This window comes from Crocodylus porosus, unplaced genomic scaffold (genome assembly GCF_001723895.1).
Source record: "Crocodylus porosus isolate Cpor-Errol unplaced genomic scaffold, CroPor_comp1, whole genome shotgun sequence".
Lineage (NCBI taxonomy): Eukaryota > Metazoa > Chordata > Crocodylia > Crocodylidae > Crocodylus > Crocodylus porosus.
The window spans coordinates 18,539,052-18,553,436 of NW_017728925.1; the positions used below are offsets into that span (position 1 = coordinate 18,539,052).

The window sequence follows — 14,385 nt, forward strand, 5'->3', positions numbered from 1 at the left end:
GTGAATTTTTTTCCGGTCTCATTTCTGCACGTGTTCCTTTGTTCTCCGAACAGAAGCTTTTTATATACATCTCATAATATAACACAGCTGGAGATAGTTACAAAACCAGCTAGTGCATGCTGAATACAAAAAGGCTTTCCTGACACTTTGTCGGCTTTAAGAAAATTAGCAAGGGGCAACATTTCAAAAAAAAAAAAACAAAGTTAAAAGAATCGTGCAAAGTTTAAAGTTTTTATTCCGTTTAAATCAGGAGTTTTATGTAACCAAACACTTCTGTAGCCTGGAGGGCTAGTGGAGGCAAATATAGACAGAGAGGAACTGAGCCAGACATGGACAAAGGCATGAGCCAAAACCAGACAGTCCAGGTCGCTCAATAGGCCAGCAGTGGCCGAGACAGGTCAGCCAGCTGCTGTGCAGAAAAAAATGGATGTGCGAGGTGCTCATGCGTGCAATCGTGACTTGCTTCTGAACATGCCAGCCATTTTCCCCAGCTGTGCTTTGTGTAATCTGAAGGAATGCAGCACGGAAAAAGCAACCGTCCGCCGCAGCAAAATGAATTTGAAATAACTGCAATTAGAAAAACGGGGGGAAAGGGTGTGGAGAATTTTAGTGAGCTGGAATGTGTTGAGTGACAGGAAGTGCCCCGAGCCTTCCCCCCCTTTCCAGTCGCGCCTGCTTTTGTCTAACTCTCGTAATCCACACGCTACTGCTTACAAAGCTGTCTGAGTTTAAGACAAAAAGAAACATAAAAGAGCTCTCTTCCACGCTACCTGTGACATAACAGGAACACGCACAGCGCGGTTAGTCTAACGGCTGCTAAGCCCTCCACACTTTTCTTCAGCTTGGAGAAAACGTGGCGATCGATAACGCCTTAGCAACAGTTGTTGTAATTTATATTTCTGGAATATTTTTCAGAACAGATGGTAAAACGTGAGAGGGGAACCTGCTTTTCAAGGTTTCAGTCGCTACTTGGCTTTGCTTATGTTGCTATTCTTCGTTTCTTTGCAGAGAGGGTTTGGTTTTGGTGGAGCTGCTCAACAGCTTACTTTTATTTCAAGTTACTTTTTAATAAATTATGGGTTTGTCAAGATTGTTGTAAATACTGGCAGATAAACGTGGCAAGTGAAGCTGTACCTGCAATTTTCACTAGATCGAGGAAATATTTTCTGGAAATGATCTTCTCTAGCTTAAGGACCTTTATTTTGTGCACTTGTTGGGCAAAGTATCCGCAATTGTTAACTATTGATGCTTATCGGTGGGAATTTTCTGATGCAACTAATCCATTAAGATAGCTTTGTAAACGTTAACTTGTACTGAGAAAAAGTTTGAGCTTGCAAACTTTTCATAGCAATGTTTTAGATTCAAAGCAGATTTTTCGGTTGGTTTTAACTAGTCTTCTTTAAACAAGTTTAGAAAGTGCGCCTGGTTACAACTTCATCTCCCTCCTCCACCCAGACATGTAATTCATATGTTTAAAAGGTCAGGAGGAGCACTTAAAGCATACTTTGAAACATTTCCACCTTCCACATCTAAAGATTTTAACTGTGAACCTGTGAGACTTAGTTGAGCTTTCATAGCCTGGTTTGTAGCCTTCACGCCAAGCAGAGGTTATTCACAAGGCTGTTCGAGAAAGTCCATTCATATATCTGACTACCTGGATTTGAATAGAAACCAGACAGCAATTCTTTAGTTCCAGCCACTATTCGACCCACTGGACAATAGAGATTTGTTAGCACACAGGCACAAGCTATGGGACACAAAGCTTAAAGCAGCACAGAGATAGGGGGCTTCAGTGAACAGGAAATTACAGCTTTTGATGCACTATTGGCAGGTCTGCTGTTACAAAAAAGCAACATAACTATGCCATGTTTAAGAGCTCCTACTGCCATTTTTAACCACCGAGAGTGTCATAAAAGCTTTATTGTCACAGTACATAAAATCATGACGTCCATATGGTTACTGCCCAGCTATGGACTCTCCCCCGTGGACTGGAGTGGAGAGCGACTGGAGAAGCAAGATAGGGCTGAAGATTTTAATTAACTTCGAAATGAGGTAGCGATTTTAAAAGAGACAGAAAGCTAAAATATGCTTATAAAAGGCCATGCATTTCCTACTGGACTAGCTGGTACCTACTGCCAACAGTTTTTTTTGTTAGCAGCGACCTGATTTCAAAGAGATCTGACCAGACAGTTAATATCATTTCCTAATAAAATTACGGCATAATTGATTACATTGATATCCTACGTAATAATTATTTAGAGGATCAAAGCTGGTGTCTTTCAGTGCACTAATTACCAAAATAATTGAGGCAAATGCAAAACTATTAGACTTGACAAATACTCTGCCACTTCCCCACGCACCCTCCCTCCTCCCACACTCCCACCCCCTTGCCCCCAAACCCTGCAGAAGTTAGACCCAAAAGCTCCTTGGAGAACAGGCAAGCAACCCCTGGTATATGCCGATAAGCAGCAAATAGAAAGATCAGACGGCCAAACAGCAGGATTTATTATATTAAAAACCTGAGCCCTGACTCTTCGTGCCACATCAGCCAAATGCCAGCAGCAGTTTCAGTCTTTGCCACGACAGCAGGAAGGCAGGTTGGAGGGTCTAGACTGCAACCAAAAAACATGCGCGACTTGCTGCCCCAGCCACACCTAGCCACGGTTTTCTTAAGTCACAACAATTATCCCAGCCACCGAACATTAGATGGACTTCACAGGCAACCGAACGTGGTTTAAAGTGCCATACAGGTACAGTGCAAAGAAGGGAACGTAACCACCAAAATCTCTCTCCACACATAAAGTACGGAAAGCTGTTAGCATATCTCCTGGTCAGGAGCACAGCTATTTAAAAATCAAGAATGATAGTACTCTGTGATAGCGAAGGGGTTGCTGTAGTTACAAACTGCATCAGAGATATCAAGTATTATATACTGAACATAAAAACAAAATTGTGCCTCATAAAAAAAACTGCCTTCTTAAGCACAAATGCAATCCTTTGCAATCGCAGAACAAGAGAGAACACAGACTGCAGCAGGGAGAAGTTTCTGAAGGGAGCAGACAAGGCTTGTTTTTCAAAAGAAAACACCCTCTGGACATGTCTTCTAGATGTCCGTGTGGGCCTTCCTGGCACCTGCGTGCCAAGTGGACTGGTCACGCTGCCAGTGCCCCCCTGGCAGGACATGGACAAACAGAAGGTATGACAAAAATGCCACACAAAACCTTTGACTACAAAGGCAAATTCCCACCTCAGTAGGCTGAGCGCAAAACATGCATCGTGCAAAAGAATCCAGCTGCTGTTTCAAAACATCCTAAGCGCAGACACGCAAACAGAAATAATACTTCTTGCAGGATTACGTTTGCATGAAAAGCAGAGAATTAAAGGAAATTATATTAATCATGCGGTATAATGGGTTGTGCCTGTTACCTACTAGGGAATCGTGTTAGATGGCAGGCTGTTTGGATATTTGTGTGCGGGCGCACGCTGAAGTTGGTACAGTTTTTTTTTTTTTTAAGAGCACAAAGCGGGTATAAAACCCTGTCAGCTTCGGGCACTACGTTATAGACTTAATTTTCAACCAACGCAAAGAACAATTTGGGGTTTCTACCAAGAACAGTCAGAATTAACGCCACCAGACTCTTGGACTTGGAGCAGACTACCTATAAAACCAACCTTAAAATTGAAATTTAACAAAAGGACATGCTGGAAGGTTACTTTCTGCCTTTGCCATTAATTCAGATGTAACTAATTTGGAAGATGAGTTAAGCAAACCACGTAGAAAGCAGACTCCCAAAGGCTGGCGACAGGGAGTTTCTGCCTTACAGAATAAAAAACAAGCAAGGAAAGTCCAGGCAGAAGTTTCCCTTCTGCTGCTACATCTGTGTACTTACCCTAGAGCTGAAAATAATCCCACGCACAAGTAGGGAAAGGATACCTACCTACGGCTGTTAGGTAAAAAATTTATACAGAAAATGTAGAAGACAGAGCTGAACCAAATTTCTTCAGTCAAATAATGGCTGTTCCAGAGGAAGGACATCCCTAGCCAGAAAGAAACTGTTAGCAGTTAATAGGCTTTGAAAAAGCAGGAGCTGTGTAATATCATAGAGTGGCACAATCTGTCTCCTCAGGAATATGGAATATTGTGCGACAGGGATTTGTTTGCTAAGACAAATGCATAAAATAGTTCCAAAGTTCAGTAACATATCTTTCAGCTAAAAAAACCAAAAAACCCAGATGTTACTTAAGAATGTTGTGCACATTCCCAGCAACCATCAGCAATAATAATTACAAAAACACATTTAGAGTACCGGATAAAATTACTCAAGAGTTTCAAACACTAAGAACACAGTATTCAAACTCCAAATTGGCTAATTGGCTAGTGTTCTCTTAAGAGGAAGCTGTTCTCTTCTGTGAAAAAATACTGACGTATGCATTTGATAGAAAAATTATAATTTAAGAAAAAAAAAAAAAAATCAGGTTGGATAGCCTTACACTCTAACTTGAAATAGCCTTTTAGTATCCGCAACTGTCCTGGACCTCAAACAATTTCCATCCCATTTTTGTTCAATAATCATTAGGAATGACTTTCAAAAAGAAAAAAAAAAAAAAAAAGAATTGCGGCATCTTAGCATTAGAAGAAAAGTGCAGTGACCCTTTCCTCAATAAAACATTTAACTGTACCATCCTTCTGTACCACAATGAATGTTGTTTGGAGATTGCTTTAAGAACAGAGAATACAGTTAATTGCAAAATCTCCACTGGGTGGGCACGGAAGATGACCTGCCATTAAGAAAATGGGGTGTCTTTTAGTTGTGTATGATTTGGTTTTGCAACATCACATTACCCAGATCTGTGGTTAACCACCATTTCATACAGAAACTCCAGACTGTCTTTGAGAAGAGATGCCAAATTATGATTAAGGCTAACAGAATGTTCAGTAGGTGGTGTGATTGAAAAGTGGGCAGGGAGCTGCATGCAATGCATTCACATTAACATTATTCGCTATTACAGCCTCCTTATGACAGGCTCCTGTCTGCCATGACCGAGTGACTAGCTTTTAATGAAACGGTAGCATCCCCTATGCTCTTGGATGGGAACTCTTGTGTTAACAGCGGTGATCAAAAACGATGAAGTCAGTTATTGCAAAGTACACGTTTCCTGGCACACGAAGGCAGTCACCAAGGTGTCCCAATACATTAGCTGAACAATTTTGGGGTTGCCAGCATCAGCCATCCCCTCTGCACACCCGCCACACCTTGATATGATGATGTGGAATCAAACCTAAATTTGAAAAGCATTCTGTACAGGTGTCCAGCCACATTGTTTTAGTGCTTAATTTTGTTTGGTTTCCCTAATAAGCGATACAACATGAAGTAAATATCTATTTTTAAAAATGCCAAACGTTCCTTGCTTTCAGTACATTCTTCACTACCTAAATTCAGATTTCCCTGATAAGAGGGTTTATCCCATTTGTCCACAAAGGTATTTAGCCCCACACAGCCCCATAACTGCAGAGCTCCTCTATTACTACTCAAATCTGCAATTATTGCTCAGATGACTACTGTACTTTAACAACTGGAAATGAACAAGTGTCTTGTTTTGCAGAATCACTCAGTCTGATCATCCAGACAGAAGTGAAAGGGTGTCAATCTCAGCAGAAAAAATGCTGCTTTTTCAGGGAACCTGTTTGGAGTCTATCAATAACTCATGATGCCATTAACATTTGTGTATGCATAATAATGAATACTTCTAAAAGGAGGATAATTTTCTCATCGTTATTAAACCCGGATTTTCAGATTCACGTGTCTCAGAAGGGAGACTGAAATTCACATCTTTAATAGGGCAACATGTCTGTACATGAGATTCATCCGAGAGAAATCTAGATTCTTTTTAGAAAATCTGACGTGCTCGAGTCTGCCATAGATTCTGTTTTTTGGTAAAGATTCAAATATCATGTGGCTTTAGCTTTCTTTCTGTTCACTGAATATCAAGGTCAATTAGGAATGATGTCTGGCTAGAACTCTCAGAGCAGATTAGACAGTTGCTTCAAAAATTAGGACCATGTATAGGTCATCTGTTACTGTGACCTAGATTTCTGTAGAATCTGTTCAATTTGTTTTATTGAAAACGTGCTACTCATTCAGTCCCATGTCTCTTAGCAAACCTTGCCTTTCTATTAAGAGAAAATGACTGGTTAAAGACATTGCTTGCTTCTCTTAACCAACATATACATACAAGCAAATCCATTCTCATCATTTTTTTTTTATTTTAAAATAACTTTAGGTTTCAAAGGCTTATGCACTATAATCTAAAACATTTGGTCCATATGCCAAAAGCTAAGCTATTATTTATTTCCGTGTGCTTAACTGCAGCTTTATTTGCCTTGTTTAATACATTTCTTCTGGTGAAACCAATGGATTGATGCGTAATACTTGCAACTGCACTTAAAAACAAAATGGTACTGTGAAACTGGAGCGAGTAGTCTGGCTTCAAGCCTTGGAACAGCATCATATTGTGGTACCTCCAGATAGACTGGCAGACATGCTGAAGGCATCACTTGATCAGTAAACAGTACAGATCAGCAGATGATCCTGACTGTGCCACTGCATCCCTTTTTATTACATTTTATTTATTAAAATGTTTTGAGGTTCAAGATATTTGCTTTGTGAATTGTAACTGTAAAAAGCATGTTCATCTGTGTTTAACCGAGCTGCCACTTTGGAACCACCTATGTGCAAATCTCTATCTGAAAAAAAAGAAAAAAGAAAGATGAAGAAGGCTGCTCTTCCCTTCCCCCTTTCATTTTAATTAGAAAACAAGTACTGAAATTTCACACAGGCCCACGTACGCTAACATCCTGCCTGAGCAAAAAGCATCTGCGAAGGGCAGAAAAGATTTAGCCTGAAATGTATATATAAATGCTTTCTAAGGAAGCCAATTTTCCCCCCCCTAATAAGAGACTGATCTGATTTAGATTAGTAACTGCACAGGAAAGATGAGGTGGCGGTGGCATCCAGAATTAGAAAGAGCAGAAATGTGCCAATTTTTACTTTTTTTAAAAAAAAGTACACTCTAAGATCTAAGTTGTTATTCTCTCTGGAAATCACTACTGTGCTATTATCACAGGGCTACAAAACATCTAGAATAGTTTTGGTCTTACGTACTGACCACACACCAGGATACAAAAGTGGGTGAAAGCAAGAGAATAAAACTGCCGCATAAATAAGCACTCAGCTGTGACATAAAAGCATGCCAAAAGACTACAATTCCCATGCTAGCATCTCCCATATGTTACTGCTTCAAAATGAAGGCTGCTAAGGAAACTCAGCTTAGCAAATCACTCCCAACCTTTCAAAATCCTAAAATTATGTGACTTGTACGGTATTTTCATATACAAAACTTTCTGTGCTGTTATTAGCCCATCAGGACCCTTTTATTTCATAACTGCAAGGAGTGTAAAATGGGAAATCAAGAGTATTTGGACAAAAAATACCCAAGGTGATCTTCTGTACACATCCTCCCCCATGCCCTTTCTTTGACACACTGGTCAACGTGCACGCAGATTCAGTAACAATTCAGAAGAGAATAGAGCCCTGCTTGTATGGGCTTCATACAAGCATAGTACAGCCACTATTTACACAAGCACACATTTTCAAGTGGAAATCAAATATTTACCAGAGGAACATCTCTTGCTTCCCACAAAATAATTATGGGCAATCACACTGCCACCAGCTGTAATCTGTACCATTTGATTTGCTCAAATCCCCTGTATGCGCTATCATGAGGTGTCTGGACTAAAAATTTGCTTTACAAAAAATATAAAAGCACAGGAGCATTCGCAAAAATACTGCTGTCGTGCAGCTGAGTAGCACATGCATCATGTGGAAGAAAAAGTACCACGGAAATGCACCATGTGTTTCCAATTGAGTATACTTCATCAGGAATGCCATCATTTTGGTTAGGCAATAGCTGCCTAAAGTTGTCTTTGGATGTCTCTATTCAGACAGTAACACAGATGAGACCGCACTGCGCAGAAGGGCTAGGTCTGCTACTGCAGCCCCAGTAGTGCAGCAGTACCCCCCGGTTTCTCCTTTTCCCCCATGTGCTTGGAATGAGAGACGACTCGGAGTGCATACACGAAAGGTGGAAAGGTATTTCTGACAGAAATTCCCAAAAATTACAAGTTTTTATACAGTAAGACTAAGTCTATTCACTGCTTACCAAAAAAAAGAACTGTTAAAAAGATATTGTCCTGAAATCTAAATCTTTTAAGACAACCTGGAAGACTCACTATGCAAATACAAGGTTTTTTAGAAGTATTCTTAGGTGATTTTTCTTCTCTGCCTCTCTTTCTGGTCCAGCCAGCAGTCCTACTCAGCTGTGTAGCTGGCTGCTCAAGTCTTCCTTTTCCACTTGCTCTAAGCACCAGTGTTTTCTGTTCTTGCTCTCAACTTGTTCGGGTCTTTCCTACTTACATTCTCAACTTTAGTCTTCCTCTTCCTTTTCATCTCCATCATTCTTCTCAATATTTCCTTCTCAACTGCACAGGACATACTGCAGCCTCCTCAGTCTGGCCTCCTGCCTCTCTCACCAGCATCCTCCACACCCAGCTAGGGTTTTCCTTCTGTAATTACATGCAATTTACTGATAGCAGGAAAGCCAGATAGCTCTGACTCCTAAGTTTTTGAATCTTCCGAAAAGTCACAGCCAAAGCTTTCCCTTGGTGCTGCTGAGAAACTTTGATAAAGGTAGGGGCAGGTGAACAAATTATAGAGTTAAAGAGGGGTGGAGGTAGGGAAAAATGACTTAGCGGAGATCACCTAATTTGTGATAGAAGTTTCTCATGTTCTCCTGTCCCGCAGTAAGTAGAAGCTACACTGTAGTAATTTAGTACTTTAGCGACACGGGGTAAATTGCCCCAGGCCAGTTTCAATCTACCATAGGACAGAGTGGACACATGAACCACTTGCCACAAAGCAGCTGAGATGCCATGAACCAGCTGAGGTGGGGTAAGACACCCCCACTTGTGAGGCTTGGTATAATTTGTCCTCTCCAAACAGTGATTCTCACTTGCTTAACTTCCTTCTAGGTACAGGTGGCTTAATTAAATGGGTCCACGGTTATTAAACCGCTGGCCCTGCCAACCACTCTGGTGGCATAAAGCCAACAGATGTGGTCATAGGAGAAGAATTCAACATAAAGGTGTCACCCTGCAAAGCAGAGCGCTGCAAAGTCAGGCACTCTATCAACTCCTTTGTAGACTGTCGCGTGGTAGAAATGCTGGGGAGGTGGCCAGGTCTGCACGATCTATGTACTCCTGGCAGTGGGCACTACCCTCCTGGGGCTGCCGCTATAAATGATGCTCAAAGCAATTCTGCTTCAGCTCGTACGTGCGCTGGGACAGAGCAGATCTTAGAGTTGAAAACAGGGAAAGCACAAGGATGGCTACAAAGCAAACGCTGCTTTTTCTGTGCAGCTGAAGGAATGAAGGGGACAGTGACTCATCCAGGCAGGAACTGGTGGTGATGACTATGTACTGTTTAATGGAAAGACCCTCCTAACTAAACTGTTTACCTCCTAAATCAAACATTAATTCCACCTAATGCTTAGTAAGAAGACAGCTGTATCTTAGAAGTAAAACAGTTCACTTGACCAATGATTTGCTAGCAACCAAGTGTCAAACCAAGTGTCAAACCTCAGGGCATGAAAATAATATAGACTTTCAAAGACAGAAAAAGTTACAGGTGGCATCATGAAAATACAGTAGAAACGTGATTTTTTGTGTGTGTCACTTTTACATAGGAACATAGCAAATCGAATCAAAAGCAACTTGTGTTCCTTTCCATAAAAGATACAAATCTGTACGAGTCACTCCCAATGATGCATCCAGTAGCTGCTCCCAATGGAGCAGTTAGCAGCTCTCGCTGACGGCATATCCGAAGAGGCTGTGCCCCTGTGGTGGGTGGTCTGCTCTTCCTTCTCAGCATAACACTCTCCCTGCCTCAGAGCTGCTTATGAAAATCTCAATGTTTGCCATCTTTCAAACTTAATAGCACACCAGATTTCTTATACGCCTTGGTCTTTCACTTTTTTTTTTTTTTAAATTACATACAGGACAAGAACAGTTAGTTTTTCTCTTTTCAATACTTCACGCACCTCTATTTCAGAATCCATGTAAATTCTGCTCTATGGGGACGTGCATTGTAATGAATGAGGATCCTCTAAAAATTAAACATATTACAGTTTCAGTTCACTGCATGTGGATGACTCCTGTAGGACTCCAACATTATCATCCAATTAAGTAAGTGTGCAGTGCAAGAATATCCAGAGTTAGCTTGGCATTTTCTTGGCCACTTGAAAATGCAGCATACCCTACTGATGTGAAATTCATTGACAATGGAGAAAAGTTTATAAAATTCTTTAACAGCTATTTTTAATGGCAGGAGAGGAAAAGGTCTATACAGCAGAACTCCTTAAGTGTAGTGGAAGAGCTGTACAGTTAATCTTATCCATGCAAACACTGTTAGTCACAAGGCCTCTGGCACCCAGCATCTGGGGAGCAATTCAAAACTCTTAACTAAGATTCTGTTTCTTGATGAAAAACCATTAACCATGTGCAGTACATGCCTTGCGGGTATGAATACTACACCCATAATAGACTATCAAGTTTCTTTTCAACCTAGTTGCTAAGTGAAGCAGCGGAGTAAATCAGCACTATGGGAGGAGGTTAGAGCCTGCATCCAGAAATACTCCACCCACAGACCTCACATGAAACTACAGCTTGGAAGCAATTACTGAAATGTTTCTCAAGTACAGAAGACTATTAAACTAGGAGAGCTTCCGCCACATTCACATCTCATCCTTGGGGGGAAAAAAATGCGATGGTTGAATATCGTATTCAACCAGCATTCCTCGCGCATCTGTTGGCACTGAACTTGAAGCAATCAAAACTGAAGAGCAGTCTTGTGTGCATGGCTCATTTTTACTTCCACACAGAGTGACCCTTACTCTGTGTTACAACTTGTGAAGAAGACTGGATAACCCGCTTCCACTCCAGCAGGATGAGGTTATTTTCACCTTTTCTAAAGGAGACCACTTGAGACGATGAAGCGAACAACACCAATACCTCTCCCCACAAGGTAAGTCTGCCTTACATGTTGCTAAACTGCAAAGTCCTGGCAGCATCTGCCCCCAAAAAAGAGGGTCTCACTTGCTTCTTTCTGCTTGCTAAACTGCAGTTTGACTCCTTTTTTGAATGACTTAAGGTTATGGTAGGCCAGATCTTTACTGCTTTTTTAAAAAGCCTGAAATGGCAGCTGGCAATATAAAGCTTTGCTGCCTGCATACCCAGATCCTTCTGTGCAGTCTCCTCTTCTGCATTTAGCCGCGTTTCTGGTCAGGGTAACAGGTTCTGGAATCTGGACAGCTATTAAACCAATCACAAGAAATCCAAAATTTTCCTTGGGGGCCAACCAAATCTCATGAATGACAGGGCCGCCCTCAATGCTATCAAGGCTAAATCTTTAACTTGATCTCTCACTGTATGGTTTAGGTCACCAGGTAGCCAGGCACAAGCTGTTTTGACCAGCTGGGATTTTTGATCCTTCCAGTCAATGAATGCAAAGTCGGGCAATGCATCAACATTGCTGCACAAAGACCTTGCCTACGCATCACTCGTAACTGAGGTTTTCAGATGTGACAGGCTTTCCTGAGAAGTCTCCGCTTCCATGTGTGAATGTTTGCCATTTCCATGTTGTTAGCCTTGGTCACCCACCCAAGGAGCCAATGCTGTGGCTGTGCCACAATGATTAAACTAACCACATTACCACCTGGCAAGACAGCTTGTAACCAGAACACCACCACATCCTTTGCGAGATGTCTGCACTTTCTACAATAACAAGCATACAACTTGATCAGAGTAGTCCTTCACAGTCAAGTCCTACTTGGCATTTAGATAATTGCTTTGCAAAGTATTTTTCTAAACACGAGGGATGCACAAGCAGTTTCTAGACATGTTTACAAAGAACTGGAAGTTAAAAAAAATGCAACCAACTTTCGAAAAGTACCACCTGAGCATACCTATTTAGGAAAAAACTATAGCAAACAGGCTTTGTAATGCGCCCTGAAGCTCCGCAGTGGGAAAGAAATGAATTCCAGAGGCCGGCATCTTTCTATTAAAACTGTTTTCAAGTCTTGGTAATAACAGCAAGGTGGTGCAGCCAATCCAGATGTGGGAATGGACATGAACAGAAGTTCTTCACTTCCTGCTAGGGAGACAGCTGCGTCCAAATCTGATCATTATTATTTGGAAAGTAAGCAGCCAGTCCTGCCCAGGGAGAAAGTTACTGTTCCCAAATAAAGAGCTCCTGGGTTACCAGGCTGCTCACCACAGAATGAGATCTGCCAATGAACTTCAAAACACTGACAGAAGAAAATAATTTACAATTTGGCTTTCACACCCTGGTGGAAGCAGGCAGGCAAGAGACTGATCACCTCCCTCTTCTATAAACGGGGAAACGAGCAGAAAGAAAGGACTTCTCTAAAGCCCAAAGCAAGTTTGCACTGAAGGCAGGAGTAAAAACAACAAATCCAGCTTGCCCAACTGCACTGAGCCCTACACATGGGGCTACATTCCCAGGAATACTTCCTTGATTCACTCATGATGAAATTCAGATTTTTATCATGTTTATCGTTTAATCAAAGACGAAGGAGAAATCAATGCTCCAATTATTAACTCAATACCATTAGTGTTCTTGACACCCCAAAGAACACCACCTCACAGTCAAGAGACTAGTTTCAGGAGTAGTTAACATACTGGACTGCATTATGTTCCAGCTCATGAAGCACTACATCATTGCATATTTCAAAGTCTAAAGATTTCTTAGCAAGTGTTCAATATTTAGGGATCCCTTCAATTTTTATTTGTAGACACTTGGGGGGGGGGGGGGTGAAACTGAGCCATGAGCCAGCACATCCCCATTTCTCTTTGTTATTTTGCCCCAACATGATAGCGTGTCAAGGTGAATGCACCCTCTGCACGAATGATACTCGTTACTCTTGCAGCAAAGATCTGAATAGGAATAGTGTTCGTCCTTTTGCCATTCTGTAGAAAGCAAATGGTTTTGGGGTGTAGAGTCTGATAAATTAGACCCTGGGGACCAATAAGGGGAAGAAGACCCTGTACCCTGCCAAGACGCTCTCTTCTTTAATGAAGCAACTTTTCTAAAGATGGTTTGTCAACCTATTTTGTTCAGTTGCCATGACATCCTATAAACAGAAGATTTCGGTGTTACAAAAGGGTCCAGGATCTAGTGGGTCTTCTACAAATTATACTGTTTATCTGAGACAGAGGGTGGCTTTCATGATCATGTCCGTGCCATCTTATCTCAAAAGGCACAAGGGAGATCAGACATGCCTCCAAGTAAATCGATGGCAGCACTTACTTTTTATTGCCAGCAAGGCTTATCAAACATGGTCTTCAGCAGACCCTCATTTATCAAGGGCCTGCTGCTTTTGGATGCCTTCATGTCTGTTATAGAAATGAAAGCATGTTTTGGTCAAAGATGATGAATTATTTCAGCCATAAAATAATGGGAAAAGCAGGTGTTCAATAAAAGCCACTTGCTTCCAAGGGGCATCTGGATCTATATTCTTGACTCAGGTGTCAAACTACAGGACCCTGTGAATGAGATCATCCCTGGCTTGCTTTTTCTCAGTGAGAAAAAAAGAAATGCTTAATTTCAGCTTCCTCCTAACCACATTCCAAAGAACCACACAAACTTCTATCAACGGAGAGTTTCCACCAGCAGAAATACCATTCGTTCAATAGGGACGGTCCGTCACACGTTGGGTTGTAGAAGTGATAGCTTTGAATCAAGAGCAATATAGCTTACACTCCATGCCAGGGAAGAAAACCCCTTCCTCTGTCTACGTCTGCACAAGGTAAGTCATTCCCTGGCTTTAATTTAAATGAAATAAAGTTGCTCTTAAAATAAACTGCTCGATTTCCCCAACCCACCCAGATAAGAACATGCAACTGTAGTATGGTACTTAAGGAAGAAAAAATATTAAACTGCGTGCTCTGGCAGACAGATGGTGTTGAAATTAAACACTGGAACCTTGGCAGCTGCACTATGCACTCCTCGAAATTCTCACATCATTACTCTGGTGGGAACCCTGTAAAGAGTTGGCACGTGGCCTGTAAGAGTTGGTTAGGGATTTTCTTGCTTTTTAAGGTGACCTAAAAGCAGTCTGTCCCCATCCCTATCCTTCCCGACTTCTAAGCGGGGGAATAAGGACTGCTGCTCCAGTTTTGCAAAAGGCATGGTATTACCATTGCTTAAGGACCTAGGACATCCGGAGGTGAAAAGGCCTATTCTATTTGCT

At 41.5% G+C, this 14,385-nt stretch overlaps 1 protein-coding gene and 1 long non-coding RNA gene across 4 annotated transcripts in view; one reads left to right on the forward strand and one right to left on the reverse strand.

The window, feature by feature from the left end:
- The window catches only part of NR6A1 (nuclear receptor subfamily 6 group A member 1), a 150,955-nt gene that overhangs the window by 78,401 nt on the left and 58,169 nt on the right, over positions 1-14,385 (reverse strand). The gene's annotated exons all lie outside the window — the stretch shown is intronic.
- LOC109314072 overlaps positions 1-14,385 on the forward strand; it is a 29,532-nt gene that overhangs the window by 369 nt on the left and 14,778 nt on the right. The window lies entirely within an intron of this gene.